Consider the following 20,235-nt stretch of genomic DNA (forward strand, 5'->3'; position numbering starts at 1 on the left):
TGTGAGCTGAGCAGTCAGACAGATATATAATATATATATAGATGATGCAGCACACTGGCCTGAGCCTGAGCAGTGCACACAGATATGGTATGTGACTGACTGAGTCACTGTGTGTATCGCTTTTTTCAGGCAGAGAACGGATATATTAAATAAACTGCACTGTGTGTCTGGTGGTCACTCACTATATAATATATTATGTACTCCTGGCTCCTGCTATAACCTATAACTGGCACTGCAGTAGTGCTCCCCAGTCTCCCCCACAATTATAAGCTGTGTGAGCTGAGCAGTCAGACAGATATATATAATATTATATATAGATAATAGATGATGCAGCACACTGGCCTGAGCCTGAGCAGTGCACACAGATATGGTATGTGACTGAGTCACTGTGTGCTGTGTATCGCTTTTTTCAGGCAGAGAACGGATTATAAATAAAAGTGGTGGTCACTGGTCACTATCAGCAAAACTCTGCACTGTACACTACTGAGTACTCCTAATGCTCCCCAAAATTAGTAAATCAAGTGTCTCTCTAATCTATTCTAATTCTAAACGGAGAGGACGCCAGCCACGTCCTCTCCCTATCAATCTCAATGCACGTGTGAAAATGGCGGCGACGCGCGGCTCCTTATATAGAATCCGAGTCTCGCGATAGAATCCGAGCCTCGCGAGAATCCGACAGCGTCATGATGACGTTCGGGCGCGCTCGGGTTAACCGAGCAAGGCGGGAAGATCCGAGTCGCTCGGACCCGTGAAAAAAAACATGAAGTTCTGGCGGGTTCGGATTCAGAGAAACCGAACCCGCTCATCTTTATCTGTATCTTCTTAACGTGTAATCACAATCTGTTTTCCTTCTGACCCTGGATAATTCAGAACAGAGATGATTATCCTTTAGATCTTTCAATGTATTACTGTGATGGGCGAATATATTCTTGTGTATGTTCTAAAGGGCAGTATCAGTTCTCAGTAGAAGCATTGGTACCTAAACTCTTTTTTTGGAGATAGTCGTTCCTGCACGGGGTCGTTTTAAATAAATAAGGTGCAAATGAACTGAATTCACCTGGATTAGTACTTCAAGTAATGGTTCATTGGATTAGACATTAACACGTCTGACAGGGACTGTTGGGTTGCTGTGTTGTGTGCGGGCACAGCAGGTTAAGCCATTAGATAAGAAGGCACATCGTTTTCTTCTTGCCGCGTCTGGCTCGCAGGGTGGCCCGCGTGGCCAGCTCAAACACGTCCCTGACACCGTCCTTTGCAGAGCATTCCATGTAACCATAGGCTGGCCATATCGCACCCTTCCTCCGGCTTTACTGGCTTCTGTTTTATCTGTGTCAGCTCCTGGAGGGTGTGCTTATCATTGCAAAGATCCTTCTTGTTTCCAACCAGAATAATGGGCACATTGGGACAGAAATGCTTCACTTCAGGGGTCCACTTCTCAGGAATGTTCTCTAAACTGTCTGGGCTATCGATGGAGAAGCACATCAATATAAGATCAGCGTCTGGATAGGACGAGGGCCGCAACCTGTCGTAGTTTTCCTGACCATCTGTGTCTCACAGAGCCAGCTCCACTGATGGTACATAGACTTCTGGGAACTGGTCTTTACTAAACACAATCAGGAGACAGGTCCTCCATCTCCAACGATGACAAGTTTCTTCTGAATGGCTGCCATTCCTGTGTCATCTTTTGGTCATTACGTTCGATTTTAGATAACCCTCGACTGGCATAGGCGATAACACGTTCTTTTCTTTTCTTGTACTTGTGCAAGGACCGCCCCTAGTCTGGTAAGGCTGGCATCTGTGTATACACAAAATGGTTGTTCATAATCTGGATACACAAGGAAGCGTTAGGTAATACCTCTTTCAAGTTTTCGAAAGCCGCTTGTTGACATTCGTGCCACTCCGCCGGAGCATTGTGTATCGGCGCGGCTATCCTCGCAAACTTCTTACTAAATCTCCAGTAATATCCAGCGAATCCTAAGAATCTGTGAACCTCCTCAACAGTTGAAGGTGTCAGACAATCTCGGACAGCTTGAATTGTATCGGGGTCGGGTGACATTCCTTGATTGCGCACTATATGTTCGAGATACTTCACTGATGGTTTTTATAAGGATTCATAGGACAGTGAGCACAGTTTACCCAGGGCACACAGAATGCATACAGTCATGATACGTGACGTTGAGGAAGAGCCGTAACCCCTGACAATGCCACGGATCAATACAGTTGGGGGCAATTCCGGCTATGGGCCGTTATAGAGTGACAGACAGTATAATGTTCGTCTACATCGTCTTTTTTTTCCTCGTGCTCCATAGAGGTGCGCAGGAAAATCAGCAATGTATCCGTGACCATAGTGGAATAATGGGGGTCATTCCGAGTTGATCGTAGCTGTGCTAAATTTAGCACAGCTACGATCATTCACACGGACATGCGGGGGGACGCCCAGCACAGGGCTAGTCCGCCCCGCATGTCAGTGCCGGCCCAAAACCCCCCCCCCACAGAAGTGCAAAGGCATTGCACAGCGGCAATGCCCTTGCACTTCAAGAGTAGCTCCCGACCAGCGCAGCTTTAGCGTGCTGGCCGGGAGCTACTCGTCACTCCCCGGACTGCAGCGGCTGCATGTGACATCATGCAGCCGCCGCGGCCCGCCCCCCAATGGTCCGGCCACGCCTGCGTTGGCTGGACCGCGGCCCCTAAACGGCGGCTAACCGCTGCCATCCAGCCCCCTCCCGCCTAGTGACCTCCTCTGCCTCAGAGGCGATCGCTAGGCAATGACGGTGGCACTCCGCCCTAATTTAATTAACCCCATAGAGGCAGATTAAATCTGCAGTCAGGTCCCATTGGCTACTCACCTGATGTGAGTGCAGGAAAGCCGTGATAATGTTTGCTTGCACCAGAGATGGAGACAACAATAGGGATGGTCATACCCACCGAAATACCTGGAAATGCACGCAGCGGCACATCGGACGCTCGCGGCTGATTGAAATCTGCCCCATATTTGGAATCATTATACTTCGGTGCTTCTCTCACCACAGGCATTACAGTAGGGTAACTGCACAAGTGTTACACAAAACAGAGACCTCATTTTACCTTTAAAAAAATAATAATATATATATATATATATATATATATATATATATTTATTACAATTCTACTGTAAAAAAAAACCCAACAATATAAAGTACAAATGTATTAAATAATAATAAATAAATAAATTCTCAATTAAAAGTAAGCTCCCAAAGCAAAAAAAAATTCCTTTCTGGCCCCCAATGGGGGTCATTCCGAGTTGATCGCTTGCTAGCAGTTTTTAGCAGCCGTGAAAACGCATTGTCGCCACCCACGGGGGAGTGTATTTTCTCTTTGCAGAAGTGCGAACGCCTGTGCAGCCGAGCGCCTGCAAAATCATTTTGTGCAAAACAAGACCAGCCCTGTAGTTACTTATCCTGTGCAATGATTCTAACGTTGGAGGGTTGGCTTTTGACGTCACACACCCGCCCAGCGAAAGCCCAGCCACGCCTGCGTTTTTTCTGCCACGCCTGCGTTTTTCTAAGCACTCCCTGAAAACGGTCAATTGACACCCAGAAATGCCCGCTTCATGTCAATCTTCCTGCGTTCGGCCGTGCGACTGGAATGTTCGTTACACTCTGTGCAAACACACGATGCTCATTGTACCCGTACGACGCGCCTGCGCATTGCGGTGCATACGCATGCGCAGAAATGCCGATTTTTAGCCTGATCGCTGCGGTGCGAACAACGGCAGCTATCAATCAACTCTGAATGACCCCCCATACCCTTCGCACATGCAGCTATATCCCAGTTTTTTGCACATAAATGCGCTTCAACCTGGGATTTCTGCATATGTTAAAGGAAACAACCCCAGATTAAGGGATCTATTTACTAAGCCTTGGACGGTGATAAAGTACCAGCCAATCAGCTCCTGCCATGTAACAGGCTGTGTTTGAAAAAATGACAGTTAGGAGCTGATTGGCTGGTACTTTATCTCCATCCAAGGCTTAGTAAATAGAGCTCTAAGTCCCAGGTCCACGATTCTGCTCCCTACCAGGGTCATGCGGCTGAGACCCTGTAATTTGCCATCTTGATAGACCCAGCAAAATCCCAGCTCGCATATCTGAAAGCGGCGTCACAGTGCATGTTTTCCAGATCTCCTCAGTATCACAATATAATTAGCACCACCTGTGGATCTTTTTAAAAAGTGTGTTAGCCAGTAATGAATACACCTGCGCACCATCTAGGAGATCTGGAAAACATGCACTGTTAGTGATGCCTGTGAACCTGGAGTTAGGAAACATTGTATTACAGCAGTGGCTCCCAAATGCGGCCCTTAAGGCATCCCAACAGGCCAGATTTTAGGGATATCCCTGCTTGTGCACAGACGGTATAATCAAACTGACTGAGGCACTATTTAAGTTACCTGTGCCTAAGCATGGATATCCTGAAAACCTGGACTGTTGGGGTGCCTTGAGGACTGCGTTTGGGAACCACTGCCCTACAGTGAAGAAGTGCTTGGTTTGTGATCACAGCCTGGGTGATGTGGGAATATGGACAGGTGAGCTGGCCAGCGGTGAGATACTGTATTAGGCCTCAGGCTGGGTGTGGAGGTAAACAAGAGGCAGATCAGCTACTCTCACCTGTCTCCGGAGGCTCCCGGGGGATCTGACAAGCCTCTTCTTGTAGCTGTAAATGTTTCACATGGAAACAACAACCAGTGACTTACGTCACTGAAACATGGTAAACAACATACAGTACGAACAGTAGATTTCCATACGACTAAAAGTCTCTGTTAACATTGCTAGATAGAAGTCTTTCCGTGACCGGGCTTTAATACCAAATACGTTATCCGTAATTCCTACGAATGTCACATTATCCCCCGGCATTCCTCATCTCGCTCATTGTTCAGCAGAGCCCCTTATAGTAGCAGGAGGGAAACAAGTGGTGGTGCTGTCTGTGTGTATAGCATTACCACGTACAGTGATAGCAGCAGTTACTTTTTTGGTGTCTTTTTGTTCATAAAATTAAGTATCAACTACAGTTTGTGCATCATTTTATATTTCCTGCTCTGTACTAACAGCCTAATGCAGATTTCTCAGAACTCTCCGGCATTAATCACTTTATGAATATAGATCCCTCTCTCGTAGCCTCCGCCTGGCTCCAGAAACTAACACCGTGCGCACGCACAACCGTCCTGATTAGCGGGGACCGTCCTGTAATCCTGTGATTGGAACATTTCTACCGGAGTTACAGTATTTACACCTGTGCAGTCCGTCTTATCAGCTACCTCCTCCGCGTGCAGCAATATACAGTACGGTGTCTCTGATAATCACGCCCACTGATGGGGTTTGTGTTTTATTTGTGTATTTAGACATTTTTTCCAATTACTTATTTTTCCATTAAAAAATAAATTCTGTAAACAAAAAGTGTCTCCAACGCCCAAGACAATCTGTATGCATACAGCTCAGCCACCTGTGTGAGATGGAGAAATACTCTAGGTAACAATGTGTTCCGTTAAAACACGGATATGGTAACGTATATTGGGGGTCATTCCGAGTTGTTCGCTCAGTAAATTTCTTCGCATCGCAGCGATTTTCGCTTAGTGCGCATGCGCAATGTTCGCACTGCGACTGCGCCAAGTAAATTTGCTATGCAGCAAGGAATTTTACTCACGGCTTTTTCTTCGTTCTGGTGATCGTAATGTGATTGACAGGAAGTGGGTGTTTCTGGACGGAAACTGGCCGTTTTATGGGTGTGTGTGAAAAAACGCTACCGTTTCTGGGAAAAACGCGGGAGTGTCTGGAGAAACGGAGGAGTGTCTGGCCGAACGCTGGGTGTGTTTGTGACGTCAAACCAGGAACGACAAGCACTGAACTGATCGCACTGGCAGAGTAAGTCTCGAGCTACTCAGAAACTGCACAGAGAAGTCTTATCGCAACATTGCGAATCTTTCGTTCGCAATTTTAAGAAGCTAAGATTCACTCCCAGTAGGCGGCGGCTTAGCGTGTGCAATGCTGCTAAAAGCAGCTTGCGAGCGAACAACTCGGAATGACCCCCATTAAATGTAGCCACCTACAGATGTGTCCTCATACATCTAGCCTCGATACGCCATGCAGCGGGGGTGCCTGTCACCAGTGAGCTGATAGGTGGGTGCAGGGCCGGCTCCAGGCCTACTAGCACCCTGTGCGAGAAAATGTAAAAGCGCCCCCTCCCATACGCTCCCGGAAAAGTGGGTGTGGCCTCTGAAAAAGTGGGCGGGGCCTCACAACTTCATATTATCACACTATAAATAAATAAATATATTTTCACACCCCCTCTACGCACACAATTAGCAGCATTACACATAACAGCTACAGTAGTGTTCCTTACACACAATGGCCCTCATTCCGAGTTGATCGGTCGCAAGGCGAATTTAGCAGAGTTACACACGCTAAGCCGCCGCCTACTGGGAGTGAATCTTAGCTTCTTAAAATTGCGACCGATGTATTCGCAATATTGCGATTACTAACTACTTAGCAGTTTCAGAGTAGCTCCAGACTTACTCTGCCTGTGCGATCAGTTCAGTGCTTGTCGTTCCTGGTTGACGTCACAAACACACCCAGCGTTCGCCCAGGCACTCCCACCGTTTCTCCAGCCACTCCTGCGTTTTTTCCGGAAACGGTAGCGTTTTCAGCCACACGCCCCTAAAACGCCGTGTTTCCGCCCAGTAACACCCATTTCCTGTCAATCACATTACGATCGCCGGAGCGAAGAAAAAGCCGTGAGTAAAAATACTTTCTTCATAGTAAAGTTACTTGGCGCAGTCGCAGTGCGAACTTTGCGCATGCGTACTAAGCGGATTTTCACTGCGATGCGATGAAAAAGAACGAGCGAACAACTCGGAATGAGGGCCAATGTCTCCAGTATAGTGACAGCTACACGTAATGTCTACAGTAGTGCAGTGCCAGATAGACATGACATGCCGCGCAGCAGTGCCAGCTACACATGACATGCCCCCCAGCAGTGCCAGATAGACATGATATACCCCCAGCAGTGCCAGATAGACAGGACATGCCCTGCTGCAGTGCCAGCTACACATGATATGCCCCCCCAGCAGTGCCAGCTACACATGATAGTGTTCACTCTAGGATTTTTTTAGGGCAGGGGTGCTGATCACGGGGAGGGCACATTGTGCATTTGGGAGGGCACATATTTAAGTTAGAAGGGAAAAATTATGTACATACTGTAATGCTTGTTGCCCCGTTCAAAATCACGGACCTTGCACGCCGAAGGCGCGCATCAAAAATTTAGGGGCGTTGCTTCGTGGGGAAGGGACGCGGCCACATAATAGTGGCAATTCGCATTACACCACACAGTAGTGCAGCTAATACACATTGCACCAGGTAGAACCTCCTATACACACTGCACCAGGCAGAGTACGTTAGACACTTTGTGCCAGGCAGAGCACGTTAGACACTTTGCACCAGGCAGAGCACATTAGACACTTTGCGCCAGGCAGAGCACGTTAGACACTTTGCGCCAGGCAGAGCACGTTAGACACTTTGCGCCAGGCAGAGCACGTTAGACACTTTGCACCAGGCAGAGCACATTAGACACTTTGCGCCAGGCAGAGCACGTTAGACACTTTGCGCCAGGCAGAGCACGTTAGACACTTTGCGCCAGGCAGAGCACGTTAGACACTTTGCGCCAGGCAGAGCACGTTAGACACTTTGCGCCAGGCAGAGCATGTTAGACACTTTGCGCCAGGTATTGCACTGAGACATGGGAACACTACATGATATGCCCCCCAGCCGTGCCAGCTAGACACGACATGCCCCCCAGCCGTGCCAGATGCACATGACATGCCCCCCAGCAGTGCCAAATGCACATGACATGCCCCCCCAGCAGTGCCAAATGCACATGACATGCCCCCCCAGTAGTGCGAGAAACATAATTGCCCCCACAGTGCCAGATACATAAATGTCCCCCACAGTGCCAGATATATAAATGTCCCCCACAGTGCCAGATACATAAATGCCCCCCCACAGTGCCAGATACATAAATGCCCCCCACAGTGCCAGATACATAAATACCCCCCACAGTGCCAGATATATAAATGCCCCCCACAGTGCCAGATATGCCCCCACAGTCCCAGATAGATAAATGACCCCACAGTGCCAGATACATTAATGCCCCCTCACAGTGCCAGATAAATGCCCCCACAGTGCCAGATACATTAATGCCCCCTCACAGTGCCAGATAAATGCCGCCACAGTGCCAGATACATAAATGCCCCCCCAGTGCCAGATATGCCCCCACAGACCCAGATAGATACATGACCCCACAGTGCCAGATACATTAATGCCCCCTCACAGTGCACAGATAAATGCCCGCACAGTGCCAGATAAATGTCCCCCACAGTGCCAGATACATTAATGCCCCCTCACAGTGCACAGATAAATGCCCGCACAGTGCCAGATAAATGTCCCCCACAGTGCCAGATACATTAATGCCCCCCCCCCCCCCCCAAGTGCCAGATATGCCCCCACAGTCCCAGATAGATACATGACCCCACAGTGCCAGAAATGCCCCCACAGTGCCAGATAAATGCCCCCCCCCCCCAGTGCCAGATAAATGCCCCCCACAGTGCCACATATGCCCCCAGGCCCCCCAGTACCTGCTGTGCCGAGGGAGGGGGAGTGCTGCTGTGCGCGCCGCTGTCTGACTGTGCGCGCTGTGCGGCGCCGGTGTCTGACATCAGGGGAGATCAGGGCCGGCTCCAGGCTCCGATATGGCGGCGCCAGCGCGCGGCGCCCTTTAAGGGTGGCGCCCTGCGCGGCCGCTCGAGTCGAACATGCCTTGAGCCGGCCCTGGGTGGGTGTTAGGTGGGATTGGGATACGGAGGATAAAAGCAATGTGTATATAAAGTAGTCCAGTCATTTATAATTGTATCGCTTGGGAGGCACATTTATCAGTGATCGCATATTCCGCGCGCTCTGCGTGATATTAGCGCCCAGTATTGTATGGCAATATGCGATCCTATCACCTGAATGTATGATTGTGCACCCACCGGGGCAGAGGCTCTGAAAGGAGCTTGTCCCTGCGATGTGCTCTGCGAGCCGCCGGGGGTCTGCTCATGCACGGTCACCCAGAATGCACTGCACAGCGGACACTTCCGGGGGGGAATTCCAGGGGAGCCCTCTGCCTGGCCAGCTATGCGATGTGTACAACAGGCTACTGCCATCTTCAGACCAATGGGGGTCATTCCGAGTTGTTCGCTCGCAAGCTGCTTTTAGCAGCAGTGCACACGCTAAGCCGCCGCCTACTGGGAGTGAATCTTAGCTTATCAAAATTGCGAACGAAAGATTAGCAGAATTGCGAATAGACACTTCTTAGCAGTTTCTGAGTAGCTCCAGACTTACTCGGCATCTGCGATCAGTTCAGTGCTTGTCGTTCCTGGTTTGACGTCACAAACACACCCAGCGTTCGCCCAGACACTCCTCCGTTTCTCCAGCCACTCCCGCGTTTTTCCCAGAAACGGTAGCGTTTTTTCGCACACACCCATAAAACGGCCAGTTTCTGCCCAGAAACACCCACTTCCTGTCAATCACACTCCGATCACCAGAACGAAGAAAAAACCTCGTAATGCCGTGAGTAAAATACCTAACTGCATAGCAAATTTACTTGGTGCAGTCGCACTGCGGACATTGCGCATGCGCATTAGTGACTAATCGCTCCGTTGCGACAAAAAAATAACGAGCGAACAACTCGGAATGACCCCCAATATCGGGAACGCTTTGCAATCTTGATATTGGTAAATCTGGCAGCATCACATCCCTGTAGAAACCTATGGGGGACGCGGCTGCCGGCGGGATTGGAGGGATCACAGCAGGTATTGGAGATATCTGCTGTGGTCCTGAACATTTGCAGAATAGAAATATACAATGAGAAATGGGCCCCTTAGTCTCTTGTGGCTATAAACATTTTTGCCATATATATTTATGTTACACAGTAGGGGAGGCATTCATTTTGCCGGCTGTCAGGATCCCGGCGCCAGGATACCGACGCCAGAATCCCGACACCTGATGAAATACCTGTGGTCGGAATCCCAGCCGCTGACCAGAATTCCCACTCGGGTTGTGGTCCACGCCACCACCTGAGGGGCAATATAACCATGTGTGTGACCGAAGGTGGCAACCGAAGCCACTGGTACTGAATTGTGGCAAGCCCGCGAGGGGACACGATGTGCGTGCTGCCGGCATTCCAGCTTTCAGGATCCCGGCATCGGTCTCCTGACCGCTGGGATCCCGGCAGCCAGGATGTCCTACAGAATCCCACAGGGATCTAGTGTTTATTCTAGCACCCTGCACCTTTCAAATCCTGTGCAGTTCCTCTTTCCTGCCTGGGGTGTCGCTCTCTGCTCTGGTGCATCTTAGCACACACAGGTCTGTATCACAGCACTCAGTTACAGATCAGAGTGTGCAGAGAAGCATCACAGCAGAGAGCGACACCCCTGGCAGGAAGAGGAACTGCATCAGTTTTGAAAGGTGCAGGGTGCTAGAATGAACACTAGGGATCTGATATTCCTTCAGGCAGGAAAGCATTATGCACAGTATAGTTATTTAATAACACAGTTGCGCTTCTGACAACCTTGCAGTGTACAGTATGTGTCTTACAAATACATCTGACTGCTCAGGGCTGATAGACTCACACAATATTCACACAATGTGACATTTATTGTATTGTTGTACATTTCAGCAGGACAGATACCAGATTCCCTCCCACAGCACTTTCACCAGCCGGTAAGCTGCAGTATTCTATGCCACGTTCCCAGTGGGCCATACTCTACATAACATATTAAACTCTCCAATCCTCTGCGTCGCTGTACACATAACTGCGACTTCAGCAGCCTGACTGTTTCCTCTCTGTCTGATTATGTGATGTCTGTTTACACTTATTTATACTGAATACCACGCTGCTCGTCTGACCTGCAGTCCTGTAACTTAGCGTGGTGTAGTGATATATCGTCTGTCTCATTACAAGTGTGGGGGAGAGCCGTTTATGCATTCAAAATGGGTCTGAGACACGTTGCTGGAAACCAATAACACGCATAGTGGCATATTAATTCAGTGCCAGGAGTAGGCCTTTTCCAGTACAATTCTTTACACCTTTTGTCGACGACTACGAGCAATCTACGGGGGTAAATCTGAGTTGATCGCAGCAGCAAGTTTGTTAGCAATTGGGCAAAACCATGTGCACTGCAGGTGGGGCAGATATAACATGTGCAGAGAGAGTTAGATTTGGGTGGGTCATATTGTTTCTGTGCAGGGTAAATACTGGCTGCTTTATTTTTACACTGCAATTTAGATTTCAGTTTGAACACACCCCACCCAAATCTAACTCTCTCTGCACATGTTACATCTGTCCCTCCTGCAGTGCACATGGGGGGTAATTCCAAGTTGATCGCAGCAGGATTTTTGATAGCAATTGGGCAAAACCATGTGCACTGCAGGGGAGGCAGATATAACGTGCAGAAAGAGTTAGATTTGGGTGGGTTATATTGTTTCTGTGCAGGGTAAATACTGGCTGCTTTATTTTTACACTGCAAATTAGATTGCAGATTGAACACACCCCACCCAAATCTAGCTCTCTCTGCACATGTTATATCTCGAAAGTTACATGTTTCACAAGATGCTCAGCCGTCGGCCCCATTCTCTGTGTTTTCCGGCCATGGAATTGGAAGCTAGACATTCTAATTCTGCTTCTTAGCTCTGTGATCTATACATGTAGAGCAGCGTTACTTGTAAACTAAAACTGTTTTCTGTGCCTGTGTCCTGAATTATTCAGACTGGTTGCACTGAGCGAGGCAGGAATGGCAGGAATTGAGTTCATCTATAAGCAGAAAGCCTGATGCAGGATTTGTATATTCAGATGAATTCCCAGCCCGCTAAATGCTGATGAGAAAAATCAGAAAATATTAACATTTCCATCACGGTAAATCCTCATTCAGTTTGCATTGACATTGCTAGGTGATATAAATGTTTCCAGCTGAGCACTAGAGGATGCAGAATTGTGAGGAACCTGCTGGGGACGAGGTACAGAACACCCGATTATCCGGCCTTTACACAGAAGGCAACTCGCAGGCATTAGCCGTATCAAATGGGTTATTTATTTTACTGAGGCGGATTAATAATTCAGCAGAGCTTCGCGCCAGAAGGCAGCTTGTTGTTTTGTTTTAACATATATATTTTTTATATCTTATTTGTGATATCAGCCGCTGTGTTGTGGCAACGCTAGCTGACGCTTTTCCCATTGAGTTGCCTGAGACGACCTCTCATCTTAAAGTGCGCCTGTCATGCAGTTGTGAAAAATGGATTGCTCTCGTCTCAGTACAGTCAGAGTAAAGGCCTCATTGCAGTGTAAATAATTGATGTGTTTGTTATTTACTGAATGTCCTATAGAATCTAGTGATGCAGCCGACATACTGTATAACTGGCCACATAAACCACCGTCCTTGTACTGCAGTTCATCAAACCTTTAATCTGACAGACACTACCCATAGCGGGGTACGTTCAGGATGCCGGCGGTCGGTATCCTGGCAGCCGAAATTCCGCAGCGGGAATCCAGATGCGCGGCTGGAATCTCGACATCAGTGGAAACGCCGACTTCAGAATCCTGACATCCGTGACGTAAGTATGCCAGGTACTGTTAGGGATAGGCCTGGGGGGGGGGGGGGGTTAGGCATCACAGGGGAGGGAAGGGGAGGGTAAGGCTGTGGGGAAGGGAGGGTGACGGTTAGGCGGGGAGGGGAGGGTTAGGCTGTGGGGAAGGGAGGGTGACGGTTAGGCGGGGAGGGGAGGGTTAGGCTGTGGGGAAGGGAGGGTTACGGTTAGGCGGGGAGGGGAGGGTTAGGCTGTGGGGAAGGGAGGGTTACGGTTAGGCGGGGAGGGGAGGGTTAGGCTGTGGGGAAGGGAGGGTAGGGCGGGGAGGGGGGTGGGGTTGGTAGGGATAGGGGGGAAGGTGAATATACTTACCAGACAGCTATTGGGATTCTTGCCATCGGGATGCCGCTGTCGGTCACCTGTATCACCCCCCCATAGCTACGATCTTTACAGGGATGGAAGAACATGCCTGTCTACGGGGTGTGTATTGTGTGACCGGTGGTCAGCATATCAACGCCGGCATAGCGTCAGCGGGCTCGGTGGAAATAGTCCATGTTGGTTGGCATGCCGACCATTGGGATTGCGAGGGTGCGGGACGTGAGGGGAGGTCATGTGACCGGCGGTCTCCTGACATAACAACGGCGGTCTCCACACATAACTACATCTGTCAACGAACTTTGCATCATAAAACGAACAGATCATTAAACCAAGGGCGTCATATACTGTTTCTCTAGAGGCTGAGGAGGAAAACAAAGGACTGTCATGTAAACATCAGGACTGGCTTTTCTTTTACCATAAACGCCATAGACGACTACAGGTGTCCCCAGGCGTGTCACTCTACAGCTGTAAATTGCTTTAATACAATAAAATGTTTATGGTGAGTTTGAAAATGATTTGACAAAAATGTCAATGTTTCCGAAACCAGGCAGAGGGCGCTTCTCTGTTACCAGACCTCCGCAGTCTCCCGTCGCGTGTCAGCTTGTTGGACCTTGCAGGGGTCTCTCTAGAGTGCAGCATCACGGCAGCACCTACCGCCAAGTTTGGCCAGGTCCCTTCTAGGTCCGTTCTGCCTTGAGCGCGGAGCAGATTTCCCCTGCTACACCACTGCTACAAGTTATACATTCTAGAAGCAATGGGCCTGTGTAAAAGCAACAAACAAATGATTCAGATGATGTGAGACGCAGTTTCCCTCCAGAGGCGGCCTTCTGAAAAAACAAGGAACTTAATGGAGAGCCGTAATGGAAATCCACCGAGATTTGCATATAAAATATTGAACTGGAGAAGCATTACCCAGGAAGGCAGATCTCCGAGGCCTGATGAATAAGTCATGCAGTGTTCCTTACTGCACACTGGCTTTCGTCTTCAAGAAACGCACAAATATCTTCTTGTTCATTTTCATATAATTAGCATCTCTGGATTGTTACTAATTTATATATTTACGGTTCCTGGGATTTATTTGAGAGGGGGTTGGGGGGGGGGGGGGGGGTTGCTACATTTCAGATGTTTGGTTTGGGAACGCTTCTTGTGTTTTCTGGACTTGTTTAAAATTTCATGGACTTCAGCTTAGCGCGGCCTGTTAGTAAAGCCATCAGCCGAAGCTTTTGTTCCTCTTTATCCCAGTCATCTTTTAACTACTCTACCAGTGAGTTTGTCCAAAGCAATTAACCCAAATAGCCGCAGTGTAATTACCAAATGACGGCAGTCCGACAGCTGTGCTTGGACCACTTTACCAATTACATCCTGTAGCCAAGTTCTGTAAATGAGGGTATTGTTTGCAATCATTGACTTCCTGCTTTGGGGGGAAAAAAATAACATTTCTCCATAAACTAATTCTGTAATCTAATTTGGTAAAAATGTTTAAATGGTGTAAAAAAAGAAAGAAATAAAAATAAACAAAATTGCGTTCTTTTTTTTAATTGAGTAATTTTATTGATTTTTTTTAAAAGGAATAACCATACATAAGAGAGCACAACGCGCATCTAATAATACAATATAGAATACTTAACAGTGGCTCAAAAGGTCGACCCCAAACAGTCGACCTGTGAAATAGGTAGACACAATCAAAATGCCGACATAGAAATGGTTGACAAATGAAAAGGTCGACGCAATTTTTTTGGGGTGTCAAATTGTAGATTTCGGCACATGACAGTGTACCTTCACTCTTAATTGTAGTCCACGTGGATGGTATAGGATGAAACAGTTGAAAAAGAGCAAAAAAACAAACAAAAAACCACGTCAACCATATGTTGCGTCGGCCATTGTCCTGTCGACCAATTGAACCTGTCGATCTTTTGACCATGTTGACTATATGGTTGACCATAACAGTACAGATGAACAAGAAATAACAAAGTACAGATGTGTTCTCATATACTCTTGCTGCGTTGGCGCCAAGCATCCCTTCTCGGCGTGCCAGGTCACGCGTGACTCGGTTTGCACAAATCATCTTTTTGGCGATGTTTCTGCTTGGACTCACATTCCAGCGAAAAGATCCCACATCCATTGATCCCTAATAGGCCCCTCTACAGAGGATTTATTGGACAACAAAAATGAAGGGTTATTACTTTTCCATTCTCATTGCATGTGCATGCCCCAAACGCAGATAGTTACCGTTGTAATCCATACAATACATTGTGCATGTGGAATGCTGTTTTTGGCTGACATTTTCTTATTTATATAACTGTGTGTCATGCCGCATGCTTCTTATAGGGACCCTGGTACTCTCTGGAGTATGGCTGTTGCCCCCACAAAATAGAACCCTGCATTGTTGCGGTGAGCGGTACATTCCTCCCAGCAGGACCGGGCCACACTCTCAGAGCCGCTGCAAGTTCCCATGCACCATCTAGTGGAATGGATTATTTTGCAGTTCCAGCAGGACTTCTACACAAGACGTAGCTATAGGATGCCGGGATCCTGACCGGACCCCCTGTACAACCCTTTCTTATATGCACCTGTGACGTACCTGCATGACGTGGCCATGCCACCATATCCTTTGATAAGCTTATTGTCCTTTACTAAATGGTGCATTGTGCACCTGGGAGGGGTACGGGTCGTTGGGTCGACATGTACTAGGTCGACAGGTCAAAAGGTCAACATGAGTTTTTGTACTTTTTTTGTGTCGTTTTCTTCGTAAAGTGACGGGGAACCCCAGTTAGTGCACCGTGTCCCCTCATATGCTTCGGGCAGGTTACTATTCCTAGTCGTAGTCCACGTGGATCGTAAAGTATGAAAAAGTCCAAAAATGTAGAAAAAAATTTGAAAAACTCATGTCGACTTTTTGACCTGTCAACCTAATGACTGTCGACCCTAAGTGGTGTCGACCCTATGATCGTATCCCCTTGGAATACAGGGGAAATGTTTTCCCTGGAGCCATGTATGATTCGGAGAGTGGTTTTCTAGTAATACTGTATGCTCGCTCCCGGGCTGGTTTCCTTTATCCCACAGAGCGGCCTAGCGCTCTCTGACAATCCTATATAGACGTCTTCCACCCTTACCGTACAGGCGCCACAACTGGAAGCGCTGCAGAATATGTGTGCGCTATATAAATAACTAATAATTAGGTCCAGTGCCATTTTCAGCACAAAGGGGGTCATTCCGAGTTGATCGTAGCTGTGCTAAATTTAGCACAGCTACGATCATGAACTCAGACATGTGGGGGGACGCCCAGCACAGGGCTAGTCCGCCCCGCATGTCAGTGCGCCCCCCCCCCCTGCAGAAGTGCAAAGGCATCGCACAGTGGCGATGCCTTTGCACTTCAAGATTAGCTCCCAACCAGTGCAGCTTTAGCGTGCTGGCCGGGAGCTACTCATCGCTCCACGGCCCATGCGCAGTTCTGACCCGATCGCTACACTGCGAAAAACTGCAGCGTGCAATCGGGTCAGAATGACCCCCAAAGTCCTCATTGGTACCATTTAAACTATCAACTGTAGGTTCCTGCCGTCCTTCAGCCTTCAAGTTGCAGCTGTAGGGTCAGGTAAGACATCCTAATCCAACTCTAACGTAAGACACCATGGGGCACCAGGGTAAGATACCTTTGTGGGCCCCCTTCTGCCTCCCTACATTTGTAAAAGAATTAAAAAAAACATGCAAAAATGGGTTGGAGCCATCCGCGCCACTCCATGCCCGCTGCGCCCTAGGCAGAATCCTAGGTTGCTTAGTAAATGATCCGGCTCCGGATGGAAAAAGGAGCTTTGAGTAATGTTTTTCTTTAATCGGCTTATTTAGGAAGACCCTGAAAAGCCCAATCTGTAAGTTACATTACTGTTCAGTGAAAACAATCTCTGCCTGCGGCTTTCAGGGGTCATTCCGAGTTGATCGCTAGCTGCTTTCGGTCGCAGCACAGCGATCAGGCAAAAAAAATCGGCTTTTCTGCGTATGGGTTGCCGTGCGCACGCGCGAAGCACTTTCACTCAAAACTATGCAGTTTTACACAAGGCCGAGCGACTCATTTCAGTCGCACTGCTGATCGTTGAGTGATTGACAGGAAGTGGGCGTTTCTGGGAGGTAACTGACCGTTTTCCGGGAGTGTGCTAAAAAACGCAGGCGTGTCAGATAAAAACGCAGGAGTGGCTGGGGGAACGGGGGAGTGGCTGGCCGAACGCAGGGCGTGTATGTGACGTCAAAACAGGAACTGAACTGTCTGCAGTGATCGCAGTGTAGGAGTAGGTCTGGAGCTACTCAGAAACTGCATGAATTTTTTTTCGAGCAGTTCTGCTAATCTTTCGTTCGCTATTCTGCTAAGCTAAGATACACTCCCAGAGGGCGGCGGCCTAGCGCGTGCAATGCTGCTAAAAGCAGCTAGCGAGCGAACAACTCGGAACGAGGGCCTTCGTTGGGTCCCAGCAATGGGAGTCACGTCTAGTGTTAGCTGCCCAACCCTTTACATGAGGTCATGCATCAGATCCGACGACAAATTGCTCACTGTGTACCCAGCTTAAGCAAAATTGTATTTTGGACCTATTTATCACCTTTTTAAAAAATATTTAACCAAAGTATAGTAAATAGCAAAATTGCCTTTATGCTGCCTAATACTAGCAATATTGCCACAGAATAAGAGTACTTGCCAACTATGTTTTGTTGTATGGTTTGTGATATTGCTCCGTCATTGTTTATAGTCTATAATTGCATCAATTGCTGCTCCGCAGATGTGACCAGAGAAGGCGCCGACCCTTACTGTACGACGTCAGGTGCGAGAGAGGCGCGTGGCCGCGTGTCTTCGCCAAGCAGTATTCTCGACTTAATCTGGCTCCATAAATTCCCCCTTTAATTGCCTGTGCTGAGCCATAATCAGGCAGGGCTGCGTTCTGCACTTCAAGAACTTGTTTTATTGTAGGTTCAATTAGCAGAAATGAGAGGCCGCGCTCAGATACAGGCTACACAATTATGTTTGATTACTGTAATTAAGGTTGTGCTGAATAGTACATATTGTGATATAAGGTAATTGCATGCAAATAACCGGCACAAAACATTAAGGCAAATTCTCTCATACCCGTGATTTGCTAAATATCTCATTTGGAAAAAGGAAAGGTATCGCGTTAACCCTCCGATGCTGGGAAACCTCGCGGTTTATGCGATGCCCTCCTAATAAGGAGATGTAGAGAACACATTATTAGTAGAGATGAGCGCCGGAAATTTTTCGGGTTTTGTGTTTTGGGTTCGGTTCCGCGGCCGTGTTTTGGGTTCGACCGCGTTTTGGCAAAACCTCACCAAATTTTTTTTGTCGGATTCGGGTGTGTTTTGGATTCGGGTGTTTTTTTCAAAAAACCCTAAAAAACAGCTTAAATCATAGAATTTGGGGGTCATTTTGATCCCAAAGTATTATTAACCTCAAAAACCATAATTTCCACTCATTTTCAGTCTATTCTGAATACCTCACACCTCACAATATTATTTTTAGTCCTAAAATTTGCACCGAGGTCGCTGTGTGAGTAAGATAAGCGACCCTAGTGGCCGACACAAACACCGGGCCCATGTAGGAGTGGCACTGCAGTGTCACGCAGGATGGCCCTTCCAAAAAACCCTCCCCAAACAGCACATGACGCAAAGAAAAAAAGAGGCGCAATGAGGTAGCTGACTGTGTGAGTAAGATAAGCGACCCTAGTGGCCGACACAAACACCGGGCCCATCTAGGAGTGGCACTGCAGTGTCACGCAGGATGTCCCTTCCAAAAAACCCTCCCCAAACAGCACATGACGCAAAGAAAAAAAGAGGCGCAATGAGGTAGCTGACTGTGTGAGTAAGATAAGCGACCCTAGTGGCCGACACAAACACCGGGCCCATCTAGGAGTGGCACTGCAGTGTCACGCAGGATGGCCCTTCCAAAAAACCCTCCCCAAACAGCACATGACGCAAAGAAAAAAAGAGGCGCAATGAGGTAGCTGACTGTGTGAGTAAGATAAGCGACCCTAGTGGCCGACACAAACACCGGGCCCATCTAGGAGTGGCACTGCAGTGTCACGCAGGATGTCCCTTCCAAAAAACCCTCCCCAAACAGCACATGACGCAAAGAAAAAAAGAGGCGCAATGAGGTAGCTGACTGTGTGAGTAAGATAAGCGACCCTAGTGGCCGACACAAACACCGGGCCCATCTAGGAGTGGCACTGCAGTGTCACGCAGGATGGCCCTTCCAAAAAACCCTCCCCAAACAGCACATGACGCAAAGAAAAAAAGAGGCGCAATGAGGTAGCTGACTGTGTGAGTAAGATAAGCGACCCTAGTGGCCGACACAAACACCGGGCCCATCTAGGAGTGGCACTGCAGTGTCACGCAGGATGGCCCTTCCAAAAAACCCTCCCCAAACAGCACATGACGCAAAGAAAAATAAAAGAAAAAAGAGGTGCAAGATGGAATTGTCCTTGGGCCCTCCCACCCACCCTTATGTTGTATAAACAGGACACGCACACTTTAACCAACCCATCATTTCAGTGACAGGGTCTGCCACACGACTGTGACTGATATGACGGGTTGGTTTGGACCCCCCCCAAAAAAGAAGCAATTAATCTCTCCTTGCACAAACTGGCTCTACAGAGGCAAGATGTCCACCTCATCATCATCCTCCGATATATCACCGTGTACATCCCCCTCCTCACAGATTATCAATTCGTCCCCACTGGAATCCACCATCTCAGCTCCCTGTGTACTTTGTGGAGGCAATTGCTGCTGGTCAATGTCTCCGCGGAGGAATTGATTATAATTCATTTTAATGAACATCATCTTCTCCACATTTTCTGGATGTAACCTCGTACGCCGATTGCTGACAAGGTGAGCGGCGGCACTAAACACTCTTTCGGAGTACACACTTGTGGGAGGGCAACTTAGGTAGAATAAAGCCAGTTTGTGCAAGGGCCTCCAAATTGCCTCTTTTTCCTGCCAGTATAAGTACGGACTGTGTGACGTGCCTACTTGGATGCGGTCACTCATATAATCCTCCACCATTCTTTCAATGTTGAGAGAATCATATGCAGTGACAGTAGACGACATGTCCGTAATCGTTGTCAGGTCCTTCAGTCCGGACCAGATGTCAGCATCAGCAGTAGAGATGAGCGCCTGAAATTTTTCGGGTTTTGTGTTTTGGTTTTGGGTTCGGTTCCGCGGC

At 48.2% G+C, this 20,235-nt stretch overlaps 1 long non-coding RNA gene and 1 pseudogene across 1 annotated transcript in view; one reads left to right on the forward strand and one right to left on the reverse strand.

The window, feature by feature from the left end:
* Positions 1 to 20,235, forward strand: part of LOC134947419 (uncharacterized) — a 310,779-nt gene that overhangs the window by 167,628 nt on the left and 122,916 nt on the right. The gene's annotated exons all lie outside the window — the stretch shown is intronic.
* LOC134947418 (transforming protein RhoA-like) lies at positions 1,161 to 1,670 on the reverse strand (annotated as a pseudogene).

Source organism: Pseudophryne corroboree, chromosome 8 (assembly GCF_028390025.1).
Source record: "Pseudophryne corroboree isolate aPseCor3 chromosome 8, aPseCor3.hap2, whole genome shotgun sequence".
NCBI lineage: Eukaryota > Metazoa > Chordata > Amphibia > Anura > Myobatrachidae > Pseudophryne > Pseudophryne corroboree.